This window comes from Mustelus asterias, chromosome 1 (assembly GCF_964213995.1).
Source record: "Mustelus asterias chromosome 1, sMusAst1.hap1.1, whole genome shotgun sequence".
Classification (NCBI taxonomy): domain Eukaryota; kingdom Metazoa; phylum Chordata; class Chondrichthyes; order Carcharhiniformes; family Triakidae; genus Mustelus; species Mustelus asterias.
The window spans coordinates 139667760-139679966 of record NC_135801.1 but is presented as its reverse complement, the minus strand read 5'-3'; the positions used below and the strand labels follow the sequence as shown (position 1 = coordinate 139679966).

General features: G+C 42.0%; 1 protein-coding gene across 6 annotated transcripts in view; it reads right to left on the bottom strand.

Annotated features, from left to right (window-relative positions):
- Positions 1-12207, bottom strand: part of atosb (atos homolog b) — a 143909-nt gene that overhangs the window by 34971 nt on the left and 96731 nt on the right. For 2 of the 6 annotated variants that reach the window (XM_078219472.1, XM_078219474.1), the window contains one exon: positions 8668-8772. The exons of the other annotated variants lie outside the window; for them this stretch is intronic. The gene's annotated coding sequence lies outside the window, so the exon portion shown is untranslated. The remainder of the gene's footprint in view (positions 1-8667; positions 8773-12207) is intronic. 6 annotated transcript variants of the gene reach the window in all.

Sequence of the window (12207 nt, the reverse complement as noted above, 5' to 3'; positions counted from 1 at the left end):
ACTCACCATGAAGAGACATCACACAAAGGACCACTGCTGGGTCCACTTTTATCACTGTGGTGTATACGCAACAAAAAAAAACATTGCACCTCTCATATAAAATGTCCCAAGATGCTTCACAGGAGCAGAATCAGACAAAAATTAACTGAGCAATATAAGGAGACTGATAAAACCCCCACTTGGTTAAACTTTTGGTTAGGGAGGGTCTAAAAGGAAGACAGATGTGGAGGTTTAGAAAGGAATCGCTAGAGCTTAGGGTCCAGCCAGCAGAAGGCATAGATGCCAAATAAGAGGGTGGAAGAAGTTGGAGAGCTTGACAAGCTGCCAGAGATGGAGGAATGTGAAGTTCTTGGCTGGCTGCAGGACACATCCAATATACACATGCCAAGAGAGATTATAGGCACAGGTTAGAACAGTAAAAGCACAAGAACAAGATTAACCACCCTACCAGTTGAGGCACTGGCTAATTGGATGATCTAGAATGGGAAGGACTTGTATTGAAAGGTTTACACTCCCAAATTGTATTGACTAGACAACCCACTCCGCTATTCAACAATCATGCCTAAAATACTGCAGGCTGCCTTGACTCAGACTAAGTAACCCCCATCCAAACAATGAACTGGTTCCAATCTTCCATGCTGCACCACAGCCATTTACAAATCAAAAAGTGGACAGACCATCTGACGTTTCCACTGTTCATTTGTGATAAATGTAAAATCAAATCAATAAAAAGTAACATTCATCAGCTATTACTCATGTCTTTCAGTACATTACTACACAGCTCACTTGAATTACACTTGGATATCTGTGCATGGCTCACTATCCTTTGTTCAAGTGCTTATACCAATACCATATTTAATCAATACTCTAAGGTTTGGATTTGATCACATTCATTTTAAATACTGCTGCAAAATAACCCATCATATCAACAAACTGCACCTTAGGGAGTAATTAATGTTATCTACTTGGATCATCCTGGTGTGTTATTTTTAAAATGGTAGTACAAGTTCCATCTCACTGTCCCTCTGGTTTTCAACTTTTAAATATTTTTTCCCAGCACTGTACATTTCCCCAAATTTTGAAGAGTAGAAATAGAACTATTGATCTTCACAATTAACGCCTTATATGGGGGGGTTTGAGTTAGAGGAACAGAAGTTTGGAGACACGGTAGGGTTGGAGGGGTAGCAGAAATGGGGAGCGGTGAGGTCATAGAGAATTTGAACACAAGAGTTAAAAATTTTAAGATGAATGACAGGAGGTGATGAATAAGTAGCACAGGATTTTGCAGGGGAGCTTTGGATAAGCAGAAATCAAGGTTCCCGTTGCTCTCCAGCATCTTTGAGCATCCTCCAAGGGCAGAGTATTCCCAATGTGGTATGGTGCCCAGAAACATACACAACAGCCATGGTCAGATCAGTATTTGTACAAGCTAAATATCCTCTTCCAGCATTTGCACCCGAGCCCATGGTTGCTCCTGCCAACACCATACCTGCTTCTTTTGTTCAGCATCTAATGTTTACATTTCTGTTAAGTGCCTTTGGGACCTGTTTCCACATAAGAGCATGATTCAAGTTAAAAACAGTTAGCTTTTTTATTAATCTCAACCATTTATAGTTATGTGGTGTGATCTACTAAAATCTCAGATCAACCTCCTGTAGATATTTTATTTTTTACTTCCAGTGTGTAGTGCTCCCTCAACTTCATCATTTAGCATATCCTCAAAATATTCAAAATGTTATTTAACCTGTCAATGCCCCCATGCACAGTGTTCACTTGCTCCCCATTTATGACCCCTCCCAATCTGACACCTTGGATAGATTTGTCCATCCAAGTTTATCCCACACAATCATTGATATATTATAGCAAAGCTGATGGAACAACAGAACTGATCCCAGTTTATTTTGAATAACACAGAAAATGCTGGAAATGCTCAGCAGTGATATGGAGATGCCGGTATTGGACTGGGATAAGCACAGTAAGAAGTCTCTCAACACCAGGTTAAAGTCCAACAGGTTTATTTGGCAGCACAAGCTTTCAGAGCACTGTCCCTTCATCAGGCGAGTGGGAATTGTGTTCACAAACAGGGCATATATAGACACAAACTCAATTTACAAGTTAATGGTGGACCATTATTTACAAATTAATGGTGCACCATTAACTTGTAAATTGAGTTTGTGTCTATATATGCCCTGTTTGTGAACACAACTCCCACTCACCTGATGAAGGGGCAGTGCTCCGAAAGCTTGTGCTGCCAAATAAACCTGTTGGACTTTAACCTAGTGTTGAGAGACTTCTTACAATGCTCAGCAGGTCAGGGACCATGTGGAGAAACAGTTAATGTTTCGGGTCGATGACCTGTCATCAGGACTGTGGAGAGAACAGCGATGTGAGGAATGCAAAATATTTGCTGAATGTCCATTTTAGGATCTCCAGAAAGACCCCATAATTGTCCCTCCAAAACCCTATTGTGCTGGCCAATGGTTTAAATAATTCTAGGGCTTTTCCTCCACTCTCTATTCTGGTCCATCCCATGCATGAAGAATTTATAGCTATCAGTTCAGTCTTGGCCTGTAAATATTTGACTTCATTTCCCTTGCCCAATTTTCACAATCGAGTTCAAAGTAATTTTCTCGATTTCCATTTAACTATCTTAAATTTCTACAAGATCACCGATTAATCACCGAATTACAAAGCAATTACAAAATAAAAACAGGCTTATTTGACCCAAGTGGCCTGTACTCCAAAAAGTCCCCTCCCACTTCAATTATCTCTCTGCACCCATATCTGTCTATTGTCATCAACCTCGTGTGCAAGCCTAGCCTTAAATGTGTCAATACTACGTGGTTCAATCACTCAGTGTGGCAGAGAGTTCCACCTTACAATGCTCAGAAGTCCAGGTTTCTCCAATCTTCCCAATAAACATGGAGATCAGTCTTGTGGATATTAAATGAACTGCTTTCAGTTTTGGGCACTATATTTTTTGGATCACTCTTCCAACCCCATGTGTTTTCCTAGTTTGATTATATTCCCATCTGCCATTCTTATCAATATTTTGTTAAATTAAATCACCTCTTCCATAATTTCATTCACTTGCTCAATCAAACCATATCCTTCTGCAGTCCGCACGAAACATTAGAAACAACTGAAGTCCCACCTAATTGGGGCAACATGGTGGCACGGTGGTTAGCACTGCTGCCTCAGTGCCAGGGACCCACATTCAATTCCAGCCTCGGGTCACTGTCTCTGTGGAGTTTGCACATTCCCCCCCCCCCGTGTCTGCATGGGTTTCCTCCAGGGGCCCCAGTTTCCTCCCACACTCCAAAGATGTGGGGGTTAGGTTGATTGGCCATCATAAATTACCCCTTAGTGTCAGGGGGATTAGCTAGGGTAAATACATGGAGTTATGTGGATAGGGCCCGAGTGGGATTGTTGTCGGTGCAGGTTCGATGGGCCAAATGGCCTCCTTCTGCACAGTAGGGATTCTATGATTATCCCATCTGCCAGCACTTGGCCCATTGCCCTGAATGTTATGATGTGCCAAGTGCTCATCCAGATACTTTTTAAAGGATATGAAGCAACCTGTCTCCACCACCCTCCCAGGCAGCGCATCCAGACCGTCACCACCCTCTGGGTAAAAAAAGTTTTTCCTCACATCCCCCCTAAACCTCCTGGCGCTCACCTTGAACCTATGTCCCCTCATGACTGACCCTTCAACTAAGGGGAATAGCTGCTCCTTATCCACGCTGTCCATGTCTCTCATAATCTTGTACACCTTGATCAGGTCGCCCCCTCAGTCTTCTCTGCTCCAATGAAAAGAACCCAAGCCTATGCAACCTCTCTTCATAGCTTCAACGTTCCATTCCAGACAGCATCCTGGTGAATCTCCTCTGCACCCCCTCCAGTGCAATCACATCCCTTCCAATAATGTGACGATCAGCACTGCACACAGTACTCCAGCTGTGGCCTCAAAGTTCTATACAACTCCAACATGACTTCCCTGCTTTTATCATCTGTGCCTCAATTGATGAAAGTGAGTGTCCCATATGCCTTTTTCACCACCTCACTAACACAGCCTTCTGCTTTCAGAGATCTATGGATAAATACGCCAAAGTTATTTTGTTCCAGAGAACTTCCTGGTGTCCTACCATTCATTGAATACTTTGCCAAATTACTCCTTCCAAATTGTATCACTTCACATTTTTCAGGGTTAAATTCCATCTGCCACTTATCTGCCCGTTTGACCATTCCGTCTATCTCTTCTTGTAGCCCAAGACACTTCGCCTCACTGTTAACCACCTGCCCAATCTTTGTGTCATTCGCAAACTTACTAATTCTACCCCCCACATAGTCATCAATGCCATTTATATAAATGACGAATAGGGGGACTCAACACAGATCCCTGGGGTTCTGTGACACTAGACACTGGCTTCCAGTCACGAAAGCAGCTTTCTGTCATCACCCTCTGTCTCCTACAACTGAGCCAATTTTGAATCCACTTCATCAAATTACCCTGTATCCCATGTGAATTTACCTTCTTTACAGTCTCCCATGTGGGACCTTAAAGATTTAGCTGAAATCCATATCAATTGCATCAACTGCACTGCCCTCATCTATACACCTGGTCACCTCCTCAAAAATTCAATCAAATTTGTCAGGCATGACAGGAGATGTATCCACTTTTAAGGCTGCAAACACCTTCAATACCCTCTCCTTTCCTGTGTCAATTTGCTCAAGAACCCTTAACTTGCTGCCTGAATTCCATACCACCTTCCTCATTCTCTTGGGTGAAGACGGATGTGAAGTATTCATTCAACAGTCTACCAATGTCCTCCGGCTCCACCCACAGATTCCCCCCTTGGTCCCTACTCTTTCCCTGGTTATTCTCTTCCCATCGAGATATCTTAGGATTTTCTCTACTTTTACCAGCCAGGGCTTCCTCGTATCCCCTTTGCATTCCTAATTGCTTTCTTAACCTCCACCCTGCACTTTCTATACCTCACTAATGCCTCCACTGATTTGTTCCCCTTGTACTTTTAAAAGTGTTTCTTTTCCTTCTCATTGTATCCTGAATATCTCTGGTCATCCATGGTACTCTGGGCTTGTTATTCTTACCCATCCCTCTAGAGGGAATAAGCTGGACTTGTAATCTCCCCATTTCCTTTTTGAATACTCCCTAATGCTCTTCTGTAGATTTTCCCATTAGTAGCTGTTCCTAGTCTACCTTGGCCAGATCCTGTCTTATTTAACTAAAATCCGCTCTCCCCCAATCCAAGCTTGTCTATTTCCTTGCCCATAACAAGCTTAAATTGTACTATGTTGTGATCGCTATCACTAAAATGCTCCCCCATCATCACCTGAACCACCTGTCCGGTTTCATTCCCCAGAATGAGGTCCAACACAGCTCCCTCCCTTGTTGGACCCCCCATGTATTGATTTAAAAGGTTCTCCTGTACACATTTCAAGAAATCTGCTCCGTCCAAGCCCTTTATACTATGTGTATCCCAGTTAATGTTGGGAAAAGTGAAATCACCTAATAACCCTATTGTTATTGTTTTTACACACCTCCACAAACTGAGCACATATTTATGCTCCTCAATATCCCTCTAGCTATCTGGGGGTCTATAATAAACGCCTAACAATGTGCCCCTTTTTTATTCCTAAGATCAACTCAAAGCTTCATTTGATGCCCCCTCCAATATATAATCTCTCCTTTTCTGTTCATAATTCACTGCACCTCCCTCCGTGTTTGGTCTTATGAATCAAATCTTGGCTCAGATGCAATTAAGCATGACCTGAGGAAAAATTATTCTGCAACTCTGCTGAAATATGTAGAGTTAGAAGGACATCTATAGTTGACTATCGGGCACTTAAAGCCGGATTTGGGGTCTCCTGACTTCACTAACTACTGAAGAACAATACTTCCAAAATGCTATGACTAATGGAAGAGCAAATGGGCATAAATTGATTTGGTAAGCTTTCCACGCTTTCAGATGCTCTCCTCGGATCAGGTTTAGACCAACAAACATTTAAAAAAAGTTGGTTACTCGTATATTTCAAATGCAATGGATCTTGATTTTATCCAGGGTGGGAGGGATGATGTCATGTTCTGAGAGAAAATAAATGCAAATAATAAGGCACTTGGAAGCAGGCAGACGATAGTGACAGGCGTATAATAGGGTCAAAACAACTACCCGTTTTTCACTAAGTGAAAATTATTCCCATGATCTCAAACGTTTGCCCATTTTAAAAAGCAGGCTTATAAGTGGTTTCTATGCAAATCTTGATCCATTTCAGTAGCTTTTTTTGAAAAATGAGTGACTGTCACAAATCCTTGAGGGCCTCAGCAACTGGCTGAAACATGAAGAATATTCCTTGCCATATTGAAAGAAACAGGCAAAAATTCATGAATGTTACTGAAGAACATGTTCATGTCAAAAGCTGGCAAAGACTGCATCACCAAATTCAATAATAGAATTTCCACTACATAAAGACAAGAAAGATAAACACTTTAAAGTGTGGCAGACATCCAACCCATCATAGGAATTTGCAAATTCCATTCTCAGTCTGGGCTGGGAGCACGACAGAAGCTATTCTAACAGAAGGCTTCAAAGTCCCTGGATAAGGGAAAAAGCTAAGGTTCCAACTGCTGTTTTTTTTAAAAAAAGGACAGTGAGATATCGCAGCATATAGGACACCAAGAGCTGAACTATACAGGGTGCCAAATTCCCCACTTTCATCCTAGTGGGGGTGGCCCGACATGGGGAACACCAGTTCACCCGCACTTCGGGACACAATGTATGGTCTTGCATCAGGATTTGAGTACATGTTTGAGGGTCTCACCTGGTGTCAAGTTGGCAGGCCACAGCGAGGGGCTGGGGCTTGAAAGACCATGGCAGGAGGGCACCCTGAGGAAGGTAGAGCAGGAGGTTAAACTTCAGTAGGATCCTCTCTTGGACCTCAGAGTACCCATATGGAGTGGCCCATCCCTGCCCGCCACCAGCCAACACAGAAACCTGCCAGACGGTCGCGTGGCCTGGGACTCTCCTATGATGGGTTAAAACCCGGAGGTGTGGGATAAGACCCTGAAGTGGGTGGGTTGCCTGACCCCCCCCCCTCCCAAATTATTGCTGGTACAATTGCGGTTGGGACTGGGGCAGGCAGGGCAGTCAGCAAGCTGGTTGCCAGCTGGATTTAACAGGCTGTCCACTGCCTCCCCAGCCCAAGGGTGTAAACTCACCCCTAAAGTCTGGAAAAGGCCAAGGGACAAAACATGGTAAACCCAATTCATAGATAGTGGCTAAGTGAAGGCAAGTTTGGCTCCTAATGCCCTTAGGTTGTGGGGGAAAAAGAATTTTGGAAGTAAAAGTTAGAGGAGACGATGAGGTGAATCTATCTTCATTTCAACAGCCTGGGAATCGAGGAAGGAGGAAAATCACATAGGATGATAAAATTGTTTTCACTGTTAACTCCAACTGTGTGTCAGATTTGAAGCAGCTTATATTTTATAATGCATTCCATAGCCAAATATTACTGAACCGGGCATTTCCGTTATCAACAGGAGGGCTGCAAAAACCCACGGAGTTTTCTAGCATGAACAAGGAATGAAAAATGAAACTAATTTGGGGTGACAGGAAGACTAAAAAATATATACAATGTGAGTAATGTATGTACATACATATATATATTTATATACATACATATATATATTTATATACACACACACACACACACACACACTCACACACACACACACACAACACACACAGAAATTGAGGAAGTGCAACAATAAATCTAAAGTGATTTAGAAAACAGGTTCTGATAGCCTGGATTATGCTACAATTTTGCAACACTATTACTCCATGTATAGCTTGCACAAGAGCTCCGGTTTTCAACTTTATCATCATAATGTCCACGAATCAATTACAAAATTATACTTCTAAGAATCAAAATTATGATTTTAATTCTAGAAGTGTTGTACAAAAATAATAGTTTTCAGAATGGAATTTGAATGACAAAAAAAGAGCATTACTTTTCAGAGCATAATTTAAACCTGTTACATCTGTCCCTAGTTGATGACGACATTCCATAAATAGATCTAATATGCTGTAATGTGCAGACTCACACCACAGAGATATTTGCTAATTACCATCTTGGTGCCAGATACAATTCCGTTTCTGGGGATTCCCATAAATCTCTCATTTCTCCCCCACATCATGTTAGAAAAAAATAGTAATAAATGTCACAAAATAATCTGAGGCGAGACAATTTTTTCCTCAGCAAACTGAACTAACTGTCCAGCTGTCAGGTATTATCAAGATGTGGAGATGCCGGCGTTGGACTGGGGTAAATACAGTAAGAAGTTTAACACCACCAGGTTAAAGTCCAACCTGTTGGACTTTAACCTGGTGTTGTTAAACTTCTTAAGGTATTATCAATTCATGGCAGTCTCCAAATAGAAGGGGATTTACATGTACAAAACATGCAAACCTGTTCCTCAACTAGAGATTTCATAAAACATTTACAAATGTTAGAAAGAATAATGTGAATGTAAGGGAACATGATGCTTTTTTTGGATAAAATCTAAGCTGTTGCATACACCATCAAATTTTTCCTCATCAATGTTACTAAGAGGTGAAACAGGGCTCTGCCCGTTTTGAGTTTAAATACCTTTCAATTAGAGATTAAGTTATTGCTCCACCCATAAATCAGTGAAATTCTGTAACATTGCTGGTCAATTTGTCAGCATCATCCCAGGTAACTGCTAGTCAATTTCTAATAAGATCAAAAGAAACAACAAATACGTCAATAATCAGAGTTCCTCATCTCAGTCTTGTGGCAATGACGAGGTCCTGCCTACAGAAAAGGGGAAGAGAAACTCAGTCAGTTACAATACATCACAAAGTTAGCATAGAACCAGGAGTGGTCCATTTGCTTGTTCTCTCAGCAAAAAAAATAGAAGGGGGAAAATAAAAAAAGGCAATTAGTATTCAAGACAGAGACCTTTAATAAAGAGTCACGAGTCTCCAAAGATATTTTGTCGTGCTGAACTGTAACAATCAATATTCATTTTTTCTATAACTCTGATCCCACTGGAGGTTCTCTCATTTGTAGATATTTAGTTAGTTTATAAAGCAATTAATGAGACAATAAAAACAAAAATAATTCAAAATCTACAAAGGAAAAGTGAAGGAGTGAGAGAACTCTGGATGGAGCACAGGAATTTGCTGACAGATTAACAGAGGAATTAGTGAGGCAAGAGGCCCAAAATAGCAATAGAATGTCAAAAACGCCCCACATCATGCAATCAGAATTTAGGAAGAGCATCATAGACAGATTTTGAACACCAGTCAATGAGTAATGCTGTAATTAGCAAAAGTGCCATAACGTCCTTCTGACAGTCATTTACTGGAAACTCAAAAGAATTGAAAAGACCAGTGGGGTTTGACCATAGAACATTACAGCGCAGTACAGGCCCTTTGGCCCTCGATGTTGTGCCGACCCATAAAACCAATCTAAAGCCCCTCTAATCTACACTATTCCAATATCATCCATATGTTTATCCAACAACCATTTATAATGCTCTTAATGTTGACGAGTCCACTACTGCTGCAGGCAGGGCATTCCACGCCCTTACTACTCTCTGAGTAAAGAACCTACCTCTGACATCTGTCCTATATCTCTCTCCCCTCAATTTAAAGCCATGTCCCCTCGTGTTAGCCATCACCATCTGAGGAAAAAGGCTCGCACTATCCACCCTATCTAATCCTCTGATCATCTTGTATGCCTCTATTAAGTCACCTCTTAACCTTCTTCTCTCTAACGAAAACAACCTCAAGCCCCTCAGCCTTTCCTCATAAGACCTTCCCACCATACCAGGCAACATCCTGGTAAATCTCCTCTGCACCCTTTCCAACACTTCCACATCATTCCTATAATGCGGTGACCAGAACTGTACGCAATACTCCAAATGCAGCCGCACCAGAGTTTTGTACAGTTGCAGCATGACCTCATGGCTCCAAAACTCAACCCCTCTACCAATAAAAGTTAACACACCGTATGCCTTCTTAACAATCCTATCAACCTGGGTGCCAACTTTCAGGGATCTATGCACATGGACACCCAGATCCCTCTGTTCATCCACACTACCAAGTATCTTACCATTAGCCCAATACTCTGTATTCCTGTTACTCCTTCCAAAGTGAATCACCTCACACTTTTCCGCATTAAACTCCATTTGCCACCTCTCAGCCCAGCTCTGCAGCTTATCTATGTCCCTCTGTAACCTGCCACTTCCCTCCGCACTGTCTACAACTCCACCGACTTTAGTGTCATCCGCAAATTTACTAATCCATCCTTCCACGCCCTCATCCGGGTCATTTATAAAAATGACAAACAACAGTGGCCCCAAAACAGATCCTTGCGGTACACCATGAGTAACTGAACTCCAGGATGAATATTTCCCATCAACCACCACCCCGTCTTCTTACAGCTAGCCAATTCCTGATCCAAACCACTAAATCACCCTCAATCCCATGTGTCCGTATTTTCTGCAATAGCTTACCATGGGGAACCTTATCAAACGCTTTACTGAAATCCATATACACCACATCAACCGCTTTACCCTCATCCACCTCTTTGGTCACCTTCTCAAAAGAACTCAATAAGGTTTGTGAGGCACGACCTACCCTTCACAGAACCGTGCTGACTATCCCTAATCAAATTATTCCTTTCTAGATGATTATAAATCCTATCTCTTATAATCCTTTCCAAAACTTTGCCCACAACAGAAGTAAGGCTCACCGGTCTATAATTACCAGGGTTGTCCCTACTCCCCTTCTTGAACAAGGGGCCAACATTTGCTATCCTCCAGTCACTCTGATCACCCAAGGCCCAAGAAAATCCAGCTGTTGAAAAGCAAACTACTAAATTATATATTTCATTATTATGGGTTAAATGGTTAGTGTTTTGTTTCCTGACTTCATCCAAGGGTCTTAACAGGGATGGCAAATGAGGTATTGGGGTTAATTTTCCAAAATCTGGTGGATTCGGGAAGGGTTCCATTAGAGCAGTATCAAATATAATATTCAAGAAATGAGGGAGGCAGAAAACAGGAAGTTATAGGCACAGTGCCACAGTGGTTAGGATTGCTGCCTCACAGCACCAGGGACCCGAGTTCAATTCTGGCTTCAGGTGATTGTGGAATTTGCACGTTCACCCCATGTTTGTATGGGTTTCCTCCGAGTGCTCTGGTTTCCTCCCACACTCCAAAGATGTGCAGGTTAGGTGGATTGGCCAGCCTAAATTGCCCCTTAGTGTCAGAGGGACTAGCAGGATAAATACATGGGATGGTATTCGGTGCAGGCTCGATGGGCCAAATGGCTTGCTTCTGTACTGTAGGGATTCTATGATTCTAGGCCAGATAGCTTGATGTCTGTCATACGAAAAATGTTAGAATTTATTAGAGAGATTATAGCTGGGCATTAAGAAAAGCTCGGTAACTGGAAAGAGCCATTGGTTTGGTGAAAGGGAAATTATGTTTAACCAATTTATTGGAATCTTTGAAGGAGTCATATGTGCTGTGGATAAAGGGGGGCCTATAGACATACTGTACTTGAATTCCCAGAAGGGTGCCACATCAAAGGTTACTGAGGAAATTAAAACCTCATGGTGTAGGGGGTAACATATTAGCATGGATGAAAGATTGGTTGGCTGACAGAAAATGGAGTAAGCATAAATGGGCATTTTTCTTATTAGTAGGATGTGACGAGTGGAATCCTGCAGGGGTCTGTGCTGGGGCCTTGACTTTTTACAATTAATAGCAATGACTTAGATGAGGACAAAGATAAGAAGAAAAGTATGTCGTGAAGACATAGAGGTTGCAGACAGATAGAGGTGAATGAGTGCCAAAACCTGGCCGATCGAGTACAATGTGGGAAAATGTGAAGTTGTTCACTTTGGCAGGAAGAGTTAAAAAAAAAAACCATTACTTCAAGGGAGAACTGCAGAATTCCAAGGTGCAAAGGGGTTTAGGTGTTCTAATGCAGGAGTGACAAAAGGTGAGGAGGTAGATACACAGCACGCTATAAGAGGGCTAATGAAATGCTATTCTTTATTACGAGAGAAACTGAACATAAAATTAAGGATTTTATGCCTCAGTTTCGCAGGATATTGATGAGACCACATCTCAATACCGTGTGCAGCTTTGGT